We start from the raw sequence: 22,924 nt of genomic DNA, 5'->3' as shown, positions 1-22,924 counted from the left end.
TGAAGGTGATAAAAAGGCTTCTGCTGATTCCAGCAAGAAATATAACTTAAGCTTGAAGTCTCAGAAGCCACAATGGTCAGCTCTTGAAAACAACTTGGGTAATTATAGGCAAGACCATGAGTACTGGGTTGATTGCTGAATAAATTGAAAAAGCTGATGAAAACAAATGAGGAATATTAGAAATGTTTGAAAATATTTCCATGAAGTTTCATATAAGCAACTCTGTCGTTTCTTTACTTTACTTTGTTTTGCATGGGTTTGGGGTATCCATCGGTTTGCTTTCCTTTGAATTTGTAGTAATTCAAAACGTTTTGGAATTTAACCTCAGAAAACTAACTTTTAATTTGAGGTTTTGCACACGTGAGCCTGCCAGCTGAAGTATGGCAGTGATTGTATCTTTTGCCTGAAGGAGAAGGAACCAGAGCAGCAGATAAACCATCACACGTGGATCTGTATCATACTGTAAACATAGTCACAGCTTTTATCAAGATGTGTTTGGCCAGAAACACTCAATGATGTTTGTGTTCTGTATCTACCTGATACGGACTCATACTTAAGAGTACGTGGTATGGCAGAGACCGCACTCAAGAGGCATTCATCTGGCAGGAGCTTCCCTGGTGGCAGAGAGACCCCCTAAGGTCCATGTGTCTGTGTGCCTGTCTGTCTGTGCACTCCATCTCAGATGCTATGTTTGAGTGGCCCTTTGAAGAAGCAGGCAGAGGTCAAAGCGTTTGGTGATCCTAATTTGAAGCCCACTGAAGGGTAAATTTAAGCAGGATGTGTAGGGGCAGGTCATGGTCTGGGACAGACTCAAAGACCAACTGCAAAGACCCAGTTCAGGAAGGCGACTTCCAGAGCTGCAGGGACCATTTTTGGAAAGACCAGAGGCAGGGAACCAAAAGAGTAAAAATTTGTTCTTTTCCCTCAGGATTACCCTCAGGGGTAAATCTCTTTAACTATGATGATTTGTGTGTTTGTTTATTAAGAGTGTGTATGGGGTGCTGCGCTCTTTTTGCAGCTGGACCTCTCTTAGGGTTGTATCTTGGTACATTTGCCATCATGGGGACTATTACTCATTAGAATGGACCCCACTCTCTGAAGTGATGCATAAATCGATGCAGACGGGCTCTGTCCCAAAGGTCTTAAGAGTTTGAATAGGTAGGATCCAAGCCACAGCAGAATTACTTAGGTTTATCATTTCACTCATAAAACCGTGTTCAAATGCATTAACATTCTGTGAGCTCAAGAACTATATTTTTATGATAACAAATTTGCAAATTAAGGGGTTTTATTTTTTCAGTAAGTTGCTTTTAAAGGATAAATATTATAACTATGATTAGGCACCTGTTTAAATATTTGTGAATTGTTTTCAAACTATCTATTCCTGCCTGGGAAATACAGTGAAGTCGTATGAAATTGTACATACCTCCTCTGCTATTTCTGTACTTGTTCTGAGTCCAGTCGAAGGCAGACATGCAGTCTGTTCTAATATGATTTAAATGTTTCTGAGTCTTTTTGGTATCATTGGTCACAGTGGTGCCATTTCAGGACCCCTTGCAGTTCCTATTGACTTCAGGGGGAGTAGGACTGGCTCCCAGAGCTGGGTTGCCCAGAGATTTGGGCATCTGATTGCTGCTCTATGCACTTGGGTCTAATGTTTCTTTACTGCCAAGATCTTTGATAAACTCCATTCTGCTTGTCCTTAGCCTCAGAGGCATATAAAGTGCATGCCCAGTTTTCTACCAGTGGCCCTATTTCTTGCAGTGCACGTATCCCCAGAAGCTGACTCAACCACAGGGACCCCCAGCTCATATCTAAGCCTTGTAAAAATCCCCAACCCCATCTGGCCCAGCAAGGCCAGTTTATGAGAGGGTTCAGAGCACGATTACTGAACTGGGTCTCACAAGGAGTGGCCTTACAGTTCCCTCATACTCGGCAGCTGAAGTATTTTTCAAGGACGCATGAAAACCAAGCTCCAAATCTCTGCTCTTCTGCCTGCTAGCACTACCTGGGCACCCATCACCCGTGTGCATGAGTACATGAGCCAAGAGGATATAGGAGATTTGAGATCAGTCTTTCCTAGTCCTTCGTGCTCTTTCTTTAGCTTTTTTTACGACAACTTCTCCTTAAACTTGCCAGACTTGGGCACCTAATTCCTCTCTTTTATTGTGCATGGTCCAACTCAGGATTCCCCAGGGCAGCCTGCTCCTTTTGTGAATTAAACCCTAAACATGAACCAGTTGCACCGAGTGCAATTCCTCCTGGTATTTCATTTTTCACAGACAAAGCAGATACCTGCAATACCCAGACACAGGCTGAAGCACAAGAAATCAGAAGGAAACTGAAGGAACAGAGCGAGACAATGAAAGCACACTGCACTAGATTGCACTTTCTTTTCAGGTAACTTGAGAGCTGTATTACATTCTTGATACGTTTTTTTTCCCCAGGTTTTATTTTTGGACAGCCTTGAAGGAATGCAATTAACTTAGGATTTAAAGTCCATCTTCCCTGATACAACCCCCTCTGCACCACCCTGCAAAACGGCAGCAGTGACTCCTAGCTGGCACAGACCCAGTCATCCCAGTTGCCTGCTGAGCAGCTGTACAGGCAGCACAGACGGGAGCTCAGACCCCGTGCCCCAAATTGGTCTTTTGCTGTCTGAGCCTGAGAGGAGCATTCAGAAGCAGCAGAAAGCTACAGGACTTAGGACTTCTCTGTGAGACAGCCCCTAGTGAGAGCAATGATTGCACAGGCATGAGCTGCTCAGACCTCCAGCACGAAGGGAGGAGATACCGTGTTCACCTGGCCCGTGTGCTAATACCTTGCAGATGAGGATTAAAATTTAAGTGAAAATTAATAAGGGACAATGACCAAATTCAAGCGCCATCTTCTCTTTCCCATGGAGCTCAGGGCAGAACAGTTACAAGGAACAGTTCCTTGTGAAACCTGTAGTGTTCAACAAGTCACTACATTTACTTCTTAAGGTTTGTCTTTCCTCTGTGTGTCTCAGACGAAGTTTGGAGTCACACTGAGATGTCATCCGATTCTCTTTGGTTTCTTCCCATCTGCAAACACACTTCTCATTTTGTGCAAAAAATTCAGATCGCCTTTTATTTCCTTGCAATGCAAAGGACGTCCTTCAGACAGTACAGATGTTCAGAGAAGTCATCTGATTGACCTCAGTCACAGATGGAAGTTTCTGAAGGACGAGGCTGTAGTTTGCCTGTCTCCCTGCAGAAGAAGCATTGCACAAGTAACTCCCATTACTGCTAGCAAGACGTACAAAGGTGCTTTAGGCAGTGGTTGGGGCTTTGCAGCAGTAGGCACAACTAAAAATGGAAGGAAAGACTGTTATAAAGGATATTTGTGCCTCTTTGACATGTACTTGCTATTGGATAACCCAATGGCCAGCTCTAATTGCAGCAAAAATACCTGGTGGAAGACAAGAGAGGTGTAAGAATCACCTTAAAGCTCTCAGTGACCACCCCATGCCATGCTCGCGTTACCCAGAGATGCACTGCAATGCTGTCAGTGGTGTCCCAGCCCGGCTTCAGCCCTGGCCCTTGATCTCGCCTCCTCCTCAGCTTTCTGTGGGTGAAAATTTGGGTATACTATGACCATTTACCTGTATTTCAGTCATGTCTTGACTTGCTACTGAAAGGAGGACTTGAGCAGCAGTGGAGGCCATATAGCCAGGCATGTGGGCTCAGTATAAACCTGATTGCCTGTGTGGGATGAAATTATAATTATATGGAAATTAGCTGTAGCAACGAGACCGTTCTTACTTTTTTGTGGTTTTCTAACCTTTAACTTGAAAAATATTCAGTGACTAATTATTACAATGAATGTTCAGAGCTAATCTAAACAAAATCATACTTTGCTGATTGCTAGCACATCTATGGATGTGGCTTCTGCTCTAATTGGATTACTAATGTGCCTTTCCAAACCAACACACATTTTCAATGTTATATTTAAATAATACAATAAATGTTATGTTACATAATAAACTCAGTTAGGGCATATTAATACTTGACTCACAGAAAGTAACTAATGAAGTGTGCATTGCACATTGTACAACCAATATGCAATTTCTTTTTTGTGAAGACCTCCATATTTGAGCTCATATTCTGCTTTCGTGAATACTCATGCTAGGAAAACAGAAGCATTATCATAGAATCATAGAATAGTTTGGGTTGGAAGGGACCTTTAAAGGTCATCTAATTATATTGTCTGTGGAAAATGCGTGAAGGTATGGCCAATTCCACTGATATTTGACTCGTAGGATATGCATATTAACGTATGCACAGTAAGTGGTTCATTATGCATTATAAATAAGTTGTGTAGCAATGGCACAGAGGAAGGACTGCTTCAGTTTACATGGCCACAGTCCAAATGCAGCTACCAATAAAGATGCATGCCTTTTTTCTTACTCTTTTTGTTTATTAAATGGATAACATCCCCCCTTTAATTAGAATATACCTTTAAACCAGGAAAAAAAGAACGATGCAATTGCCCTAAATACTGCATAGCCAAAAAGAGGTCTAGAATCAAATCCAAACTTTCAACTCTTGGGAACTGAAATGGTGTCGTCTTGCTTTGAAGTGGGGCTGCAAACCTGCAGCCATCCTATCTATTGTGTTTAGTCCTTCCTTGGCAAAGGAAAGAGACAGTAAATATGGATACAGGTTATACCCAGTAGTCTTGCCAGACTAGCATGAGAAAATTTTAGCATGAGAAAAAAAATATAAGCTTATCTCGAGGTACAGCAAGCGTACTGTTATCAAGGAATGAAAAGTGTGGGGAAAAGGAGAGGCTCAGAAGCGTTTTCCACCAAATCCAGCAGAAAACCAAAGACTTGCTTTGCTCTCCATACTGACATGCATTATGCCCCATCACAAACTGGTAAGACACCGTCACAGCCCCAAGTAGCTCTCGTGGCATCACAGGCTCAGCTACCTCGTCTGGAACATGGAGAGAAGTGTTTTGTGAGACACAGAGGGGAGAGAGAGGGACCACACGCGTACACTCAGCATCTGCACTTCATTCAGGAGCTGAACACCGTCAAGGGCTGATTTGGGGAAGACGATCACCCAGCCTACTACTGGAAAAGCAGCCATGCTGATCCCTTACAGCAATGGGTATATCGCAGGTGCAGACTGCCGTGCCTCCGGTCCCCCCAGTCCCCAGGCCACGTCATGCCCAGGCGCGTGCCAGCCAGCTCCCAAGCCTGGGCTCGGCACGAGGAAGCACCAGGCACGAGGACGTGGGTGGGTTTGAAATTGTGTCACATCATCGTCCCAAGTGTTTCAGGATTAGGCCCCCCAGCAGGTGATGCTTTATCAGACTGTCTAAGAAATACAAAGATGTTCCCATAATCCCTTTGTACTTCACAGACTGTAAGATTACTTTTTAAAGCCAGTGAGTCAATGCAAAATTAATGCTTTTATAACAATATACAATAAACAACTTGGAAAAAATTACTGATATTTCTGACAATGTGCAATTCAAACACTAAGTGTTTTCTCAGTGCCTATAATTTCCTAATTTTTGTATCAGTGAATCAGTTTTTGTTCCCTGCCAGTAAAGTATGTCCAAAAATTTTTGCTTATAGTAACGTCCATGGGCTGTACAGGCAGTGCAAGAATTCAGTTCCAATTTTGTTGTAAAACTTCAGTATCTGACAGCACAACATCTGAAAAATGTTTTGGGCGTTTTTTGTGTGTGTGTGTGTGAAGACGTTATTTACAAAAATAAAAAATGCCATCCCTTCACATATACAGACACACATTTTTAGCTCACTAGAATACTACCTTGTTGTATACTCTCTGCAAAAATATTAGTTCAAAATTTCAAGACAACTTAAAAAGACTTCAGTGATAATATATCTGCTCAAAGGTATTCCTGTTTATTTTTTATTTCTTTTTAAAGGGGCACAGCTTGGTAGATACCTTTAATGGCGTTGGCATTATTATCTCCTATTACAAACATCAAGAATTTTACTTCTGCAGTTAATTCCACTGGGTTTGGTATTTGCTTACTTCGGTATTTCACTACGTGTGAATTACAAAAGGAATGAGCAGTTCTGTGCTGGTGTCTGGTTGGTATCACTTTCCCATTTGCATTGATTGCAAGCAGCTGAAATATTAACACCAGCAAATTAACCAGAAAATGTTCCCAGGCACACCAAAATTAGACAATTTCCTGAATATTTTTCTTTTAAAAATTGTTTTGTAAAATTTAAATTATGAGTATAAATTACTCGTCATGGTTGGAATTAGCAGACTGAATATTTTTCCTACCAACAGAAATCCTTAACATGAACTCAGTGAAAGATGCTAAAGATACAATTATATGTAACAAGTCCTTCCTTTTTTATTTGCCTGTTTTATCTAATTTGTTTAAAATTTTTAAAAGAAAGTCAGAAGGATGTAAATCCCATTTGGAAAATACCCTACCCTGTACATTCACTCCTATGACTAGAGCTTCTACAGGGATTAAAACTGAGATCACTGCAAACACAATTATATGTACAAATCTTCAAAACTTGAATATTTTTACCTGTTGGCGATTGCAAACTAAGGGCATGGTAATGTGATTCTAATTCAGGCAAAGAAGCATAAATAATAGAGCTCCACTCGCTACTGACCACTTTTATCAAAAAGACCACCGGTACACAGCTACAGCGTCAAGGATAATTTACTGGCTCTTGATGCACAAAGATGTTATTTTGTAGGTTGGTTTGGTTGCTGGGAGTTTACGCCGGGGCTGTTAAAGCAAGCTTGGCTGGGTGATAACGGGCAATTCCCTTGGCTGTGCCTCAGGACAGGGTTTGCCATCGCCCCAGCCCTCTGCGGCTCCTAAGGATGGTCCCTGTCTTTAGGCGTCGTACACGCCTGCCCCTGCCCTTGAATCGGGGCTAGCAACTGTGCTATCGGAATTGTCAAGATATAAAAAAAGAGAGAAAGGCAAAAGAAAAAGAAAAAAAAAAAGACCGACATTATATTGAGCTGCTCTTGAGAAGCACAGTGAAGTGCTGTAGCTGGCGCTAGCCTGTTTCTGGCCAACTTTGAACCCTGGTTTGTTCCCAAAACTGGAGGGTTTGGGACCCAGGTGCAGTTATCGACTCATTTTACATTCAGCCTCTGCACCAGCAAAGCACTAACGCTGTGATCCTACTTTCCTCATAAAATAGATAGAGACATTTGTTTAGGCTTTCTGTATGATCACAGCATATATAAATATTACAAGATGAATCAATTACCAAGTCTGGTTATATTTGCTAAGAGATCTTTAGCAGTAAAAAAGGGAGAAATTGTCTTACCATCCTACAAGTACAGTGAAGCAACAAAAGTGGTGCTCTGAACAGAAAGTAAGGTGCTAAAATACACTATTGGGTCCCAAAGCTCAGGCATGCAGCACAAAATTACCGTAGTGTTCACTTCTAATGCTCAATGCACCTGCATCTGGAGGGAAAGCCTCGGTTTCTGCAGCACTGGGGCAGTCAAGGCTTACATTTTCTTCATCTGCCTGAAAGCAAAATGTATTTGAGGACATGCCTTGGCCTGAATAGCACTCAGGGATGGAGCTGCCTCCATCCCCAAACTGAAACACGCCCATGGTTCAGAGACCGTGAATACTGGTCCAGCCCCCAGCAGAAAAGGGACCTGCCTGGGGTATCTGTGGTTTTTGGAGAGGAGCTGAATGTCATGGCAACCTGCAGCTGCCTCCTCCGGCCAAGCCTCCCCCGGCATGGGATCCGTCCCACCGCCAGCCCCTGGTCTGCAGCCAGGGAATGTACTGCCAGGAAAGCGGTGCAAATCATCAGCAATGCGGTCATATCCCTGCCTTCTTAATGGGCTAAAACCATCAGAAAATGGAGAGAGCGTTTTCTATTTTAATCAAAAGGGTGTTGCCCATTATCCACAGCCTACACACAAGATGTCATGATTTTCAATTTTCCTGCGCTGATCATTCAATCCATTTGACAGCTGACCTTCAAGTGGTCATGGTTTTTCAAAAAAAGAGAAAACTAAAAAACCCCACCCAATATCAGCATATCAGAAAAGCAAAATAATCCTAAATGAGACAGTAATGAGCTCACATGCAAAAGCTGTGAGCAGAGCTGCCTCCATCCATAGAAGCCAGCTGCTTCCCCGGCAGTGGGAAAAGTCTGGGTTCAGGAGAGCATCGGCTGGATGTTTGGGGTGCTGGACATTGCCCTGCAAACAGCTGCAGCACCCAAAATGGCACTTTCTGAACAAGTTTCTGGAGCTGTTTCTACACTGTTGGGGAAATTTCTCATCATCGGTACTGAAATCAGAGCACGGCAGCAAGTCTTACACAAGCTTTTTACTATCGCCAGTGAATATGGGTATTAGCCAGGGACTATTGTAACACCCGAGAGGAATTTCAGCTGAATGTTGGTCAGAAAAAATGACATTTCTCTGGCCAGAAACAGTCGCAGCAGGTCCTGGTGCCTGGCATCACTCAATGTACTCCCAAAGAGTTGAATGATAGAGAAATTACCTAAATAAGCCGAAAGGGCCGGTATGTTCTAGGAAGCAAATGCTGCTCTTGCCTGAATCTGGAGTAACTTAGTTGAATTGCAGGTAGTAAATAGCCTAATTAAGTAGACATAATTACTTTTAAATGCCTGCTAGAAGTCAAAAGGAGCTGCATGTATTTTTCCAGCACAATTTCAGTTGTGTTTACTGAGTCAAGAGGTGAAATGAAGCAGCAGAAATTCCTGTAAATCATTGATTAGAAAGCATAGATTTTTACTCTCTTTCAGATGTTGCTTCCTAGCACAACATTAAACTGGAATAAATTTCAAGATTTAAATCTATTTAAACAAGTGGCATTTTTAAAAATGCTTTAATTCTGGGTTGACAGGAACTTTGCCTCCAACACATACCATAATTGTGAGTGCTTTTAACAAAACGGTCCCATTCTTGATGTCAGCTCAGGATTTTTCCACTATAAGATCTTTGGATGAAGAGGACTAAAAGCCATATAATAAGCCAATTAAACACAGATCACATTTCTACTGGTACGTTATATACAGTTTGCAAACAAAAAAGGATATTTTGGGCTTGGCACCCCTTCATTCACAGAAGCATGGTTATGGACCTAGGAGGCAGAGACGGCTGATGCGCAGCTGCATTGCAAAGCGGTGCAGAGGCGTTGGCGGAGGACGCGTAGAGCTGGTAGTTAATGAGACCATGGAAGAACCCGCAGATGGTGTTTGGGGAACATTCCTGTGTGTTTTTAATGCTGTGATACACGACCGAGTATGAATTCTGTACATCTGGGAGGATGTCAAATTCCAGGTGATGTTTGGATTGTTGCAATTAAGCTATTACAAAGACTTTTGAAATAAACAGGAGAAAAAATGTTGCCTGGGATGTGTATGCAAGTACTCTTCTTTTCTGAGCATGGGGAGCAGGAGGCGAGGCAGAAGCACCTCCCGGCCAAGAGATCCTCTCTGCAATGCGTGGCTTGGGGACCACAGAGCTGTAAGGGGAGACCCCACGGCCCCCCAGGTGCTGACTAACCTGTGTATGGTCCGGCAGCGCTGGGGAGGATAGTAACTAGTGTGACATACTTCTAATGTACATGATGGTTGTCTATTCAAGACTGCAGCTGACCGATCCTTTGCTTTAGAGTAAAACAAACAACAGATGGAAACTGTTTGCTCTGTAAACAGTTATAAGGAACTCCCTATATATCCCCTCTCCCCAACTTCCATTCAAATCAATAGGATCCATCTGTCCAAGCTATTAAGATAAGTCCTGGAAATGTTGGTATTGACTAGGAAGGCACTTAAAAAATCAATCACACTGCAAACAGAGAACTGTCACTGCACCAAACGTGGAGGCTTGCTAATCTTGCTAGATAACATGGACCCAAAGTGCAAACCTTTCAGGTTTATAAACCCAGCCAAAACCCATATTGCTGTCCCCATCTCCTTAGCTAATTAAAACAAGCCCCAGCAAGAGTTGGTGCTGGGTGCGTGCTCTGGATGGCACCCGCTGCTGCAGTGTCCCAGCCAGACACACAACGTGCGAGGGCTGGTTTGACAGCTCCTGCCTGCCAAAATGCACACAAATTATTTTCCCAGCAGAAAGGCTACGGGTTGATGAGTTGCAGCCACCAGAAGTTATGCTGGGCCAGGCAGCGAAGGGGAGAGGGAAGCTGTTGGCTGTTTAGCACTGACTCCACTGATGCTAGGTGTCCTCAAAGATGCTGACATTGGCAGTACCAGTTCCCCTGGGATTTATCTGGGGTCTCCCATGCTTCAAAGAAGTTATGATTTTCAAAATATTTCAATTTCTTCAGAATTCCAACCATAAAGTTCTTCATTACAGAGTATGGGGGGGAAACCCTACGAATCTGATAGATATTAATATTTACAGAAAATACCTTTTTTAAAAAAAATAACAATTACACTTTCTACACCACTCCATTTTGATGTTCCTGTTCTGGTACCTTCCTGGTTTGCAAATATATCCCTTCCTGGAGGAACCACCAGCTTCCTCAGCTCATTTCCCAATGGGAAAAAAAAGGTACTGAGCTCTGCTCCCCAAGAAGGCAGCAAAGCAAATAAGGGGAAGAGAAGACTCACCTGGACGGGCAGCACCGGCAGCTCCCACAGCTGCTCCCGAGATCTCGCAAGTGGCTTGTCCTGGCATTGGCGAAAGGCTACTGTGAAAGCACCCATCCTTGGTGCGTATCATGAGGTGGGAGAAGAGAACCGGCTCGCTGGGAGCCGACTTCCCTTGTTTGTGCCACTGAAAATCCACGCTGCCCATCTGGTAAGCCTGGGCTGGCTCACTCAGCCCCTCGGAGACCCTCTAGGAGCGGACTCGGGGCTGCCGGTACCCAGCCGGGACATGCATCTGCCTCCAGCCCCCCAAAACCCTTTCCAGAGGCAAGAGTGTAAAAACAGCCCTTAATCCAACTTATTGCAGCAGGATCCAGCCCTCACATAAGGGCTGTGTTTATATTTATATATTTACATTGCATTACACTACAAGGCGTTTACATTGCAGGGATGATGGGGACGCCTCAAGCTCCCAAACGTCTCACCAGGATCCTGTCACACACCTGTACAGGTACCAGCTCGGCGTTCAGGCTGTCCACCAGCATGTCACCGCTGCACTGCGCTGGCTTCCCTCCTTTCCAGCATCCCCCGCAACGGGCACACGTGCATTTCGGACACCCCCATCCTGCTCCCAGCTCACTGAGACACAGCAGGAGACATGGCCTTAAATTCGAGAGAAGCGAGCATGATGGATAAAACCCTGCACAAGGGTTGATACGTACATGATGGGGCAATTACAGATGATTCATAAGAGCTTGTGTAGTGTGATCTGGGGTTTAATGACGTATTATGTTTTTCAGTGGTTCCAGCCACCGAGCTGCAGACTTCAATGGATTAAGATTACTGCTGTCGCATTTTCCTGGGTCTGAATTTCCTTCTCCTTCCACCTCTGGTGGGCAGCTGATCACACACTGAGAAACATGCCGTCATCTCCTTCGCAAGTCTATACCCTATCCGGAAAGTGCATTTTGTGCAACTGTTACATTTATATAGGAAGATTACATAAAGGTTAAAATCTGGCTCACCCTAGTCATATAACCAGTTACTTTGGTAGAAATGAGGCTATTTAAATGAGTGAGACAAAAAAGGTTTCACCTGAAATAGCCTTGAAATGTGCTGTAGAAGTCATTAAAGCCCTCACCATGCCCTGTTTGTCTCTTTGCTTTTATCCAGTTTAATTGGTCTCTTACCCAATTTATTCCTCTGCCTGCTTCCAGGTCTCCCGTTTCCTTCCCACTGCTTTATTCTCCCAAACTAGTTCAAAGCAGTGCACGAACCTGTGACCTGCTGAAATCGGTGACAAAACCTCCGCAGCTGAGCTGATCACCGCACCGGCTCTAAAAATAAATCACGCCCTCGTGTTCGCACTAAACCTCCCTGTTCCCCTCTGCTCCTCAAGCGATTCTTTCAAAGGATGAAATACCGTCTCTGGGGGTAATTAAAAACAGTTCATATCCTGTTAGGATTACAGGGTTAAAAATCTGAGTGCCAGGGAAACAAGGCATTTACAGTTTTCGTAGGAAACAAACTCCCACAAGAAACATATAACTTAATTTTGCTGTCAGATGTTCCCACAGACTCCTCTTGAAAGTCAGCAGAAGCCATACATATGTGCCCGAAATCAGGTTTTTTTAAAAAGTTGGATTTATTTTAGATTGTCACCCTCCAGTCATTCAAAACAGTTCATGTGGGAAGTCTTTAATGCTGTGATGAAGCCCTTTATTTTGGAATTTATTGACATTTGAGTGTCTATAATCACAGCTATACTGCTGCATTGACTTGGAGGCTGCCAGTCCTCCTGCAACCCATGAGATCTTGTGCAGACATAAGGTCCCTTTCCAGAAGAGCCATCGTCTGCTGCGTCCCCAAATGGCCAGTGAACATGTGAGAGAGACCCTATAAAAAACGTTAGGTGCCATAAAAATCGAGAAGAGTTGGCCACAAGTCTCTCCTCCCCAGGGCTACAAACTGCTTTCCTTCATAGTGTTATTCTGTTTAATTGTAAACTAAGTGAGCAGAACCTGAAGCAACATATTTGTGTGCCCCCGGAGAGATGTGCTTGCAGGGAAATCTTATTTCCTATGCAATCTTCCACGTGAAAACTTCCGATTGCCTCTAACACAACACATCATGTTGACACCAAGAGAGATGGCTTCCTGAGTGATTCAGCCCTGGAGCAATGGCAATTGATTGGGGATACTTTCTCTTTGGGCATGTTTGCAGAAATAGGGAGGCAGCCCACTTCCCTCACCCCGATAGCTGCAGGTACTGCAGGTGGATGCCTGTTGTACAAAGTTTTATGTCCCTATGTCCATCACCACCTAAATGTCAATCAGTTGGCAAAATACTGCAAGTACGGCTCTCTTGGCCAAGGAAATTATTCTGACCTTCTTATGCTCCCGGTAAACTAGAGAAAGGAATAACAAAATACCCAGTGGAGTGGATCTAATGCATCTGTAACTGATGTGCTTGGGTTTGCTTTGATAAGAGTAGCCATCTAATTGCATCTCTTTGCTTTCACTATGGTTTGATCTCCTACCACGTATTACACCCACGGCAGACACGTACACTAGAGGCACTTGGACACTGACAGACCAATAAAAGCGTGCCAGTCCCTCTGGCACACGAGTTCAGTGCTATTCCTCAGATCTTCTGCCTGCTACCAGAGATAAACCCTCCATCCTTGCTCAGCTGGGGACCAGTGGCCACCCCTACCCCTTCCTGGGGAAACTGTATGGGACAAGTGACTCCAAGTCTCTGCTCCTTCAGTAGGAAATATGTAGGAATTTGAAAGTGTCTTTCAAATGAGGGATTTCCACTAACCTGTGATGTCCAGGAAAGGAAAACTGTTTAGCCTAACACGCTACAGCAGCTTAATGACATGACAAAAAAGCGATGAAATTAATGGAGGGACCAAACCCAGGAGGACTCCTCTGGGGTAACATGAAGGGGTCACTTTGCTCTATCCATGTGCTTGGGCTCTCCCCAGCTCGCTCCCACCCTGGTCAGGCAGGGTCTGAAGTCTTCTCCTGCATGCCTGGCCAGAGATGTGTCCATGCCGGGAGCTGCAACATTCCGTGTCTCATTACATCAACTGGATTGGCAATGCAAAATCAAACCAATTCATCTGAATTATACAGGGAGAGAAACACTCACTCCTGAAATCTCTGCAAATCAGGTAACACTCATCAGCAATTAGAAAGGAACAAGCCAATATGGGATGACATTGTTCATACCCATACAATGGTGCTGAATCTTTGCTCTCGGCTCTTCATGACTGCAAGTAAAATCTTGATTTGTACCAATATTTATTTTTATCTTTCATCTTCCAAAATGTAGGTATAATTAAGCAACCTCTCATGAGCATCAGCTGTGCTATTAGAGAAGAAATGAAATATTCCTATGTAGATCTAATGGATGATGGTAAATGTTAGCATATCCTTGAGATCTGCAAGATCGTTTAAGCAGAAATTACCTTATATTAAAAATGGGTTATAGGCAGCTACAGTCTGTATCCACAGCCCTTTAGAGAAAAAAATGAACCCTCAACAATAATTTTTTAGTGACTGTTTCCACCTGAAGTGCAATGACCTTCCTTCTAACTCCTCAGAGCATTTTCAATAACAAGGAGCCCATGGGTGAATGAGATACGCCATCTTTGCTCCCTTCTGTCGCTGGTACTTCTACTGCCCGTCATTTCCAAGTGTCTCATGAGCAGCCGTAAGCTTATCTTCAAGCCTCTGAATGAGAAGCTTTTGGCGTCCTCTTTTACATACATTACTCAATGATCTTAAGGGTCTTTTCCAACCTAAATGATTCTACAATTCCGTGATTCTATATGCAGAAACTCAGACACCGGAGAGTCAAGGACTTGTCCATCGTAACACAGGAGATATGTGCAGGAATTAACAGCAGATCCTTGAGCCCCAGACCAATGTCGTAGGCAGCACATTTTTCTATGTGGTTTCTCCTGAAGATGATGAGGATGAGGATCCCAGCCCTACAAATCTTGAGCACCTTGGCTCCAACAGAAACGGAGAGTATTTGGCATTTTCTGAATTTTTCACCAAACCGTCTCCCTTGTGCACGCAAAGCTGATAAAAGCAGACATCAGGCCACAGCGCTGAAAACTTGAGAGTATTATTAAAGGCAAATGAAAGAGCTGAAAGCAGATGTTGCCATGTATAAAGCTGACAGGGACGAATCCTCCCATCGTGCAGGTATCAGAATTAGGAAGCAGGAGTCAGAATGCAGCTCAGCTCAGTGGGATTTTAACAAAACATCCGTTTATCAAAGTAGTCTAAAAAAAGCATAGCTCTAGGTTTTGAAACTGCCAGTGAAAAGACAGCTGCATCTCTCAGCAATTTTAAAAGCTATCCTAAGAATTACTTTATTTTTGCTTTGTACCTAAGCATTGAAAAGTCAATGAGCTAACTTTTTAGAAGTTTTTTTATGGTATCACCTCCCAACCTGAATGCATTTTGATCTACACTGCTTTGCTGTAAAAATATTACTTCAAAAGTGCACGTGAAAACAACTGTGAGGGATTGTTCACTCTTTTTTGGCTGGTTTCACCTACAAAAGAGCAGAGACGACAGAGAAATCTGGGGCCATGGACAGACACTGCTGGAAGTCCCCAGAAATATCATAATCACTTTCCTGCTAAAGCACATCAGTTTATTTTCCAAAGCAAGTGGAAAAATCACCAGTGCAAAATTCCGCTTTATGTCACAGGTGCTTTTGCTTGCTTTTCTGCAGAGATGCTGAAGACCGGTGCAGCCAGCAAATACTGTCAGAGAGGGCTCATACGCACTCCATGCACCTCCGCAGCAGAAAATACAGCTTAACGCGGGCAGAGGTAACAGCTAACGCAGCTGTGGGATAACACACGCTCTCTGTGCATTGCAATGCACAGGGGTCGCATGCCCAAAGCATCCCTGGACATCACACACACGCCAGTGCAGCTCCTGACATTTAGACCCCCTTAAGCCAAATGTGGGGAGACCCGGGTGCCTCTGGGGGGATTTGGGCTGGATCTGGGGGCTCTCCGTGCTCCCTCTTGGCAGCCCCTTCTCCCAGGGCTGCTCCCACAGAGACCCAGCAGAGAAGGACGGGAGTGCTGCGGGGGTCTCAGCGCATTTGCTGGGGTGTTTTAGCCATCTTTCCCCTTCCTGCCCCTCACTTTGATCAGACCTGCAGGCCACCTCGGGACCCAAACCCTGAGCAGGGGAACAGGTACCACCACGATGCCCAGGTCTCCCTCTCAAGCTGGCTCCTGAGCATCTACATCACCTGCAGCGCTGCAGGGCCCTGAGCATGGCTCTGGGGGCTGAGAAGCCCAAGCGCTTTGCAGACCAGCCGCAGCACCGCTCAGCTCCATCACCAGCCCTGGGGCAGCATCCAGAGCACCACCAGCATCCGCCCCATTTGCAAGCAGAAGATGGTTTGGCTCTGGTGCCCAAAGAAGTGCTCCTGGATGCCCTTCAAGCAAATAAATACATAAGAACTCCAGCAGAGGAGACTCGGGAGCCATTTTTCTAAGAATATAATTTGATTAAAGGGTTTTAAAGAAATTGTCTTTGCCCGACAAGAGGCGAGGAGGGCTGGTGCGTTGGCAGGACCCTGGTGTTCAGGGTGACGCTGCTGCTCGCAGCAGCTCTTCGCCCGTCAGCCCTTTGGCTCAGCAGCAGGCACCGTCCCCACATCTCTCACTGTTGATGAAAATCTGGTGCCATGACACGGAGGGTCTCCACCATCTGCCGGGAGGGAAACAACCTCCACAAAGCAAATCATTCCAAGCCACTGCTGGTACCCACAGATACCCAAGGCCGGGGGGGAAGATTTCCCAGTGCCGGCGCCGATTTTGATACGCCCAAGGCAGCACTGGTAGCACCCCACATAGTCAGGAGAGGATGCGTCCACAGCATCATTCAGTGCTGTCAGTCATCTTTGCTCTAAAGTCTTTTAAAACTCCAGAAACTGCAGCTGGGTGTTATTAGCATCAGCCCTATACCCTCCAGTATCTTTCTAGTACCCCATTAGTGTTTAATACACCACGTCTGCAGCTCTGGGAGTCTGGGAGCTACCAGTCAGCATCATCCTTCAGAGAGCTTGTCCCCGCCTGGTTCAGTGCTTTCTCCTGTGGGCAGGAAATTTGTTGTGAACGTTATTAAAGCGCCTGCAAGGCGGATGCTGAGGACGTGAGGAGAGGCTCTGAGTACCCAATATTCGCCTTTTGAGTGGTGCGGTGTTTAATTCAAACCACAAAGGTTTTCTCTGCTGCAGTTAAACGGCACCGTCTGCGGAGCTGCCCCAGGGAGAGCGAAGTGACAGGTCCCCACGTGGATTTTCTTCCCCTGCTGCTCAACAAATTCAGTCATTCACATCCTAATATATTATTGATGGGCACTTCTATCTGGAGAGTGCATAGAGCTGCAAGCGACTACAAATACAGGTTAGAATAACTGCTGCTCTCCCCAGAGAGGGGCTGAGTATGGGGGTGAGTGTGACACCCGAGAGATTTTATTTAAAGGTGCTATCGCCCACAGCAGTGACTGGTCCTGCTTCGGGGGGAAGCAAAGGGCCTGTCTCCTTTCAGGACATCAACAAGGATGCCTGTTCGGATTCATATGCTTTTCCACTATGAACTGGATAAAGACCAACATCTTCCTAAATGGTTTTTCCAGCAACCATTTTTGGCCGCTCAGTTCATTTTAAAATGGGAACTGCTGACTTTCGGGGTACACCAAAGCTGAGAATTGTTATTTCAGTTAGGCTGGTTTCTGGCTGATCTCTCTGAAACCGCTACGAGCAGAGCCGGGTTTACCCCAGCCAAGCTCATGCTCTGCCATAGCGGCTCATCCTTATTCATCACAGCTTGTCTGCTCCCATGTACGTTGTTAACATGGCCTGACAGGAGGGCGCAGAACGCTGGGAAAAAAAGATTATTTTCAGAAAGCTGTCCCTAGAAAGATGAATTTAACACATTTTTATCTATATATTAATTTATATATATAAAAATTTTCCCAATTGTTTCCTAACTCTTGGTCAACTGTATCAACATAAGCTAAATATGAGGAGGCATTTATACTAAGCTTACATAAGCACACAACATACTGCCGTGGTTATTTTACTATTACATCTTAACAGGTGATTATAAGTGATTTTAACAGGCCACATAAGTCTCCGAAAATACCAAAGGTTCCCTCCTGGCTTTCCTTTCTAACCCACCCACTGAGGGAACGCGAAGGCATCTGGGGAACAGGCTAACCTCTCTGTATCAACACAGCCTTCAGGTCGCCTATTCCAAACATTATCTCAAGCCTAAAACTTCCCTGATTGCATTTCTACCAAGGCAAATTTTTCAGGAGGCACAACACAACCTGATTGCACCAGGCTTTTCACCATCCAAGTCCCGAAGCTGTTCTGCCTGCACACGTTCAGGAGCATCGATCTTTGCAGCCACTTTCCTCATTAGCTGGAATTGAAAGACTTTGCTAGTGTAGACATTTTTTTAAAAGCAGAAATTGGACTATTTCCGAGTGCAAACAGCCTTTTGTGTTATTGTTTGGTCTTTTTAGAGCAGCACATGAAGGGCATCCAAAAATTGCAGCCTGTCCCTCTCCCACCTCCCCACGGCGGATTCACCCCCCACTCAGCTGCAGCACACGCTTCCCCTCACCCTCGCCACCAGCCTCCGTTCCCAACCAGCATCTGTGCTATCACCACACAGGGAAAGGGAAGATAAAGAGAGAAAGGTAACGATGAGATAGAGAAGACAGGCGATAGCCGCGAAGTCAGGGAGAAACAGGGAGATGAGGGAGCAGGGAATGTAAAGGGGTCTAGTACCCAGCAGCCCTTGCCTGCAGCTTTCCTGGTGCTTAATTAAAGACTGATGTCTAATTGAGATGCTTTCAGTGGTGGTCTCTGCCCTGACCACCCGTCAGTCCCCCGCAGGAAGAGCCTGGGCAGGGGTGCTGCAGCCCCACACCTCAGCCTTCGGGTTTAGGACCCCACTGAGCCTCAAAGGCTTCAGCGCTTGTGTTTTCAGTACACGAGGAAGTGAGAATTAAAACATCACATGGGCATGCGGTGACCTCGTCCTGCTCTGTTCAAATCGATGCAAGTTTTGCCACTAACTCCCATAACAGCAAAATTGAGCAGACTGTGGTATTTGACGTGAAAACCCTGTGGTTATCCATTTGTACCATTGCAGTTTAAGCACATGCTCCTCTTGGATGAGCTCATCCTCTCCTCCCTGTTTCTCTATCCAATTCCACGGTGCTAAAACAGAGGAATTTAGGTTGTCCATTTGCACACATACTTGATATAGTGCAAAGCAGCACACTGCGTTTGGAGATACACTTAACTGCAGCAGAAGCAGAGAAGAGCATCCCTTGCTTCAGCAACCAAAGGTGTCAAGTACCATCTCAAAGGCAGACAAGGCACTTGACCCCTACAGCCGCAGGAAGGTTTCCCAAAACCGCCCTGACTGATGGTTATGGAGGTTTCTTTTAGCTCCCTGTCAAATGCATTAATGGTCACCTGTTCCCTATAGACCAGAAGTGTTGCAATCCATTTTCCAGACTAGATTTCCCCATTTGGATAAAGATCATACTTAGGCAGACCTCATAACAGGAGATCACTGTCCTTTGGGAAAGGTGGGGGATAATGAACCGCAGATAGAGCAACCCAACTGACAAACTGAACATCAAGCAGAAACACACAAGCCCTGCAGACCAGTAAATAATTTTCACAACTCTTTTTAAAAAAGATTAGCAGCTATCTCCTGCACTAACAAGTGTGTTTCACTCTGCAGTCAAAGCCACAAGCAGCTGATTTCTATTTATACCGTCTCAGCAGAGTAAGCCCCAGCTGTTTGCTGTTGGCCATCCCGAAGTCACTCAGGTAAAGAGCTGTGCTAGAGCTGAGCTCCCCTTTGCAGAGGAGAAAAGCTATTTTTAGCACTATTTCTCTATTTTTGCAGTGCTCTAGGCCCTGATCAGCAGCTGAGCGATTGGAAACGGGGATCGCTGTTATCCTTGTTTTGGTGGTAGGGAGGTGGATGTTCGGAGGTAAGAAAACACGCCTTTCTGAGAGCACCCAGGGCTGGTCTGAAGGGGTGTGAGGAAGTCCCTTCCCAGGCTCGGGCCCCAGCTGCACTGAGTCTAGGGACCCAAGCTGGACTGGCAGGTAAAACCTCACTTTCCTCTGAGTAGCTCAGCCCCAGCACAGTAACCCTCTGCCAGCAGACGAAGCCAAGCTGGAGAGCAGTGAAACTGGTCAGCAGAAAACATGGCTAGAGTTGGCAAACCCCTTGGCCAGTGAGCTCTGCTGCAGCAGGGTCTCCTGGGTGCGGAGGGAGGAGCAGAGCCTGGGCAGAAGAAAAGCACGCCCATCGTCCCCCACCAGCAATGCAGCTCGTCACAGGTGGTAGATGGGTGAAAACCAGCTCCTACAAGCCTGGGGAAACAAATGCAAAAGGAGGGGGTTTCTTTGCATCGTGCAGCATGCGTAGCTGGTTTGTTCCACTTGCATGGTATGTCTAGATGAAGCACCACAGCCCTAGGACACAAGGGGTTATTCATTTCCACCTAACCAGGTATTCAGTTATATGACTGCTACAACATGCCACCTCCTGTGACTCTGGGAAGAGCAGCAAGGGACGAGCAATGGATCATCCGTACTTTTGTCAGAGCCACTGCTGTGGTGTTCACTTCTGGCTTACAGCTCTGAAGCAGTGGGATTTGTTATGTTCCAATAGGAGATGGATATGTAATTTAATTAAGATAGGTTTCAGGTTCTCTGTGCCGGCATTGCCTCCATCAGGAGCTGCTGAGAGACCTGCTCTCCATGCACATCTACTTGCGAGTGCCCTACCAGGAGCTCCCTCCTGCTCTGCCCCATTTGGTCGTATTGCCTCAGTTACAGTATATTACTGTGCTGGTTTTGGCTGGGGTAGAGTTAATTTTCTTCACAGTAGCTAGTATGGGGCTATGTTTTGGATTTGTGCTGGAAACAGTGTGGATAACACAGGGATGTTTTCGTTACTGCTGAGCAGTGCTCACACAGAGTCAAGGCCTTTTCTGCTCCTCACCCCACCCCACCAGCGAGTGGGCTGGGGGTGCACAAGAAGCTGGGAGGGGGCACGGCTGGGACAGCCGACCCCAACTGTCCAAAGGGATATCCCATACCATATGGTGTCATGCTCAGCATATAGAGCTGGGGGAAGAAGGAGGAAGGGGGGGACATTTGGAGTGATGGCGTTTGTCTTCCCAAGTAACTGTTAACGCATGATGGAGCCCTGCTTTCCTGGAGATGGCTGAACACCTGCCTGCCCATGGGAAGGAGTGAAGGAATTCCTTGTTTTGTTTTGCTTGTGTGTGTGGCTTTTGCTTTACCTATTAAACTGTCTTTATCTCAACCCACGAGTTTTCTCACTTTTACCCTTCCGATTCTCTCCTCCATCCCGCTGGCAGGGAAGCGAGTGAGTGGCTGTGTGGGGCTTAGTTGCTGGCTGGGGTTAAACCATGGCAATTACAATGAGGATTTTTTAATGAAGTCAAAAGGCCCATGGCTGTGCATGTTTCATATGTTCATTTAATTACTGCTTTCCTTGTTGTTTCTTCTCAATTAACAAAGAAGGTCTTTTCTAATGGACCGAGCAAGAATGAGGCAAGAGCAAACAGCAGTTCCCACTGAGGGTCCTCCAAACCGCAGCCAGGAGCTAGGATTAACTCCTGTGTGTTCACAGCAGTTTGACGTTGTGGGATGATGACTTTGAAGGCTGAAATTAAGCTGCTTCCACACACTCCCCAGAGCACCCCACTTTGTTTGCACACATGGTACAGGCTGAAGCTTCAGAGCCGCCCTGATGCAGACATGTTGTGTTCTCCCATACCTACAGCCCCCCATCACACCTGAACCAAAAGACATGCCCAAATCTCTGTTAGGTTGAAGATCAGCTCTGTGCCAAGTCGATAGCAGGCCGGCTCCCAGGGACAGTACTACAGAATGCCTTCAAGTTCTGAGTTTAAAAGAAGAAAAGCAAGAGACCCTACTGTGCCCTAAAGCAGCAGCTGCACCAGTTACTCCTGGTTCCCTTCAGTTTACCGGGTGGGTGGGTTTGCTCCATCCCAGTGATGCACTGAGTGCCCGCAGTCACTCCCACAGCTCACCCTCCCTGCCAGCAGGCCAGCTGCAGGAAGCCCAGCGGCCGCTATGCCATATATCTGTTGCCAAAATCCTCCCTGGAGGGAGACTGGCCGGGTGCTGTGCCCGCAGCTCCCGGGGCAGGCACAGCAGCTCTGGGGTTCGTACCAGGCACCCATCACCCGGCACCCTGTCCTCCTGGATGGGCCAAAGAGTCAGTTTTTAGGCATTATCTGCAAATGTCAGATTCCTGCATTGGTTGCTGTACTCCCAAAAAACCCCTCTTGTTCACATAAAACATCTTCAAGCAGCCTGACACCTTACCTGATTGCCTTTGACAGGGGAAACAGGAAAAGAAAGATCCTAAGCAGCGCGTTCCTCAGGATGCGCGGGAGGTGCAGCAAAGTCTTGGATGGTTTGATTTTCCCTCATGCGCACAGAATAAATGAGGATCTAGTCACTGATGGAGGCCAGTTCTCACTGCATGGCTGGAATCCCTTAAAAAAAAAAAATCAGTAAAACTGAACTTTGCAATACTAATGGGTAAGATGTTCATCAGCTGCCAAAGTTTTCCTGTAAGAAAATTACACTTTTATCTACAGACAAACTACACTCAAGAGAGAGAGATTAAACCATTGAGAACTACTAAGAGCACAATAGCATTAGCATGGATCCATGGGCCAAATCAACAGCCAGCCTAATCTCAGGGAAAAAAAAACATTTACTTTATGCAGCTCCTCCGATTCACACCAGATGAGCACATCTCTTACAAGAGAGATTACAGAGAGCTAATTCTGTGTCTCTCTACAGCAGAAAGATAAACAGCACTGCGGTTTTCTCATAACCACTGTTGCACCATAATATATTGTGCTCGAAATCCAGCCCCTGCAGCACAGAAAGAGGGGCTTCTGCAAGATTTCCCTTTTGCAAATTGATTTCCTTCGGGGGGGGCGGGAAGCCATTAAAATGCTACTGTAGATGAAAATGTACATCGGATGACTAGGAGTGAGACTCAGGTCTGCTAGAGCCAGTTTAGCTCTGCTCCAGCTGCTGCTTTGCTGAACTGGGAGTCGGCTTTGCTGTCCTGGGGCAGGCAGGTCCAAGCCGGGGTCCCGAGGGAGCACCATCTGCCCAGTGCCTTCAGCATCGGCAGCGTTCTGGGGAGGCCAC

This window comes from Ciconia boyciana, chromosome 3, assembly GCF_034638445.1.
Source record: "Ciconia boyciana chromosome 3, ASM3463844v1, whole genome shotgun sequence".
Lineage (NCBI taxonomy): Eukaryota > Metazoa > Chordata > Aves > Ciconiiformes > Ciconiidae > Ciconia > Ciconia boyciana.
Note: the sequence above shows the minus strand (reverse complement) of the source record.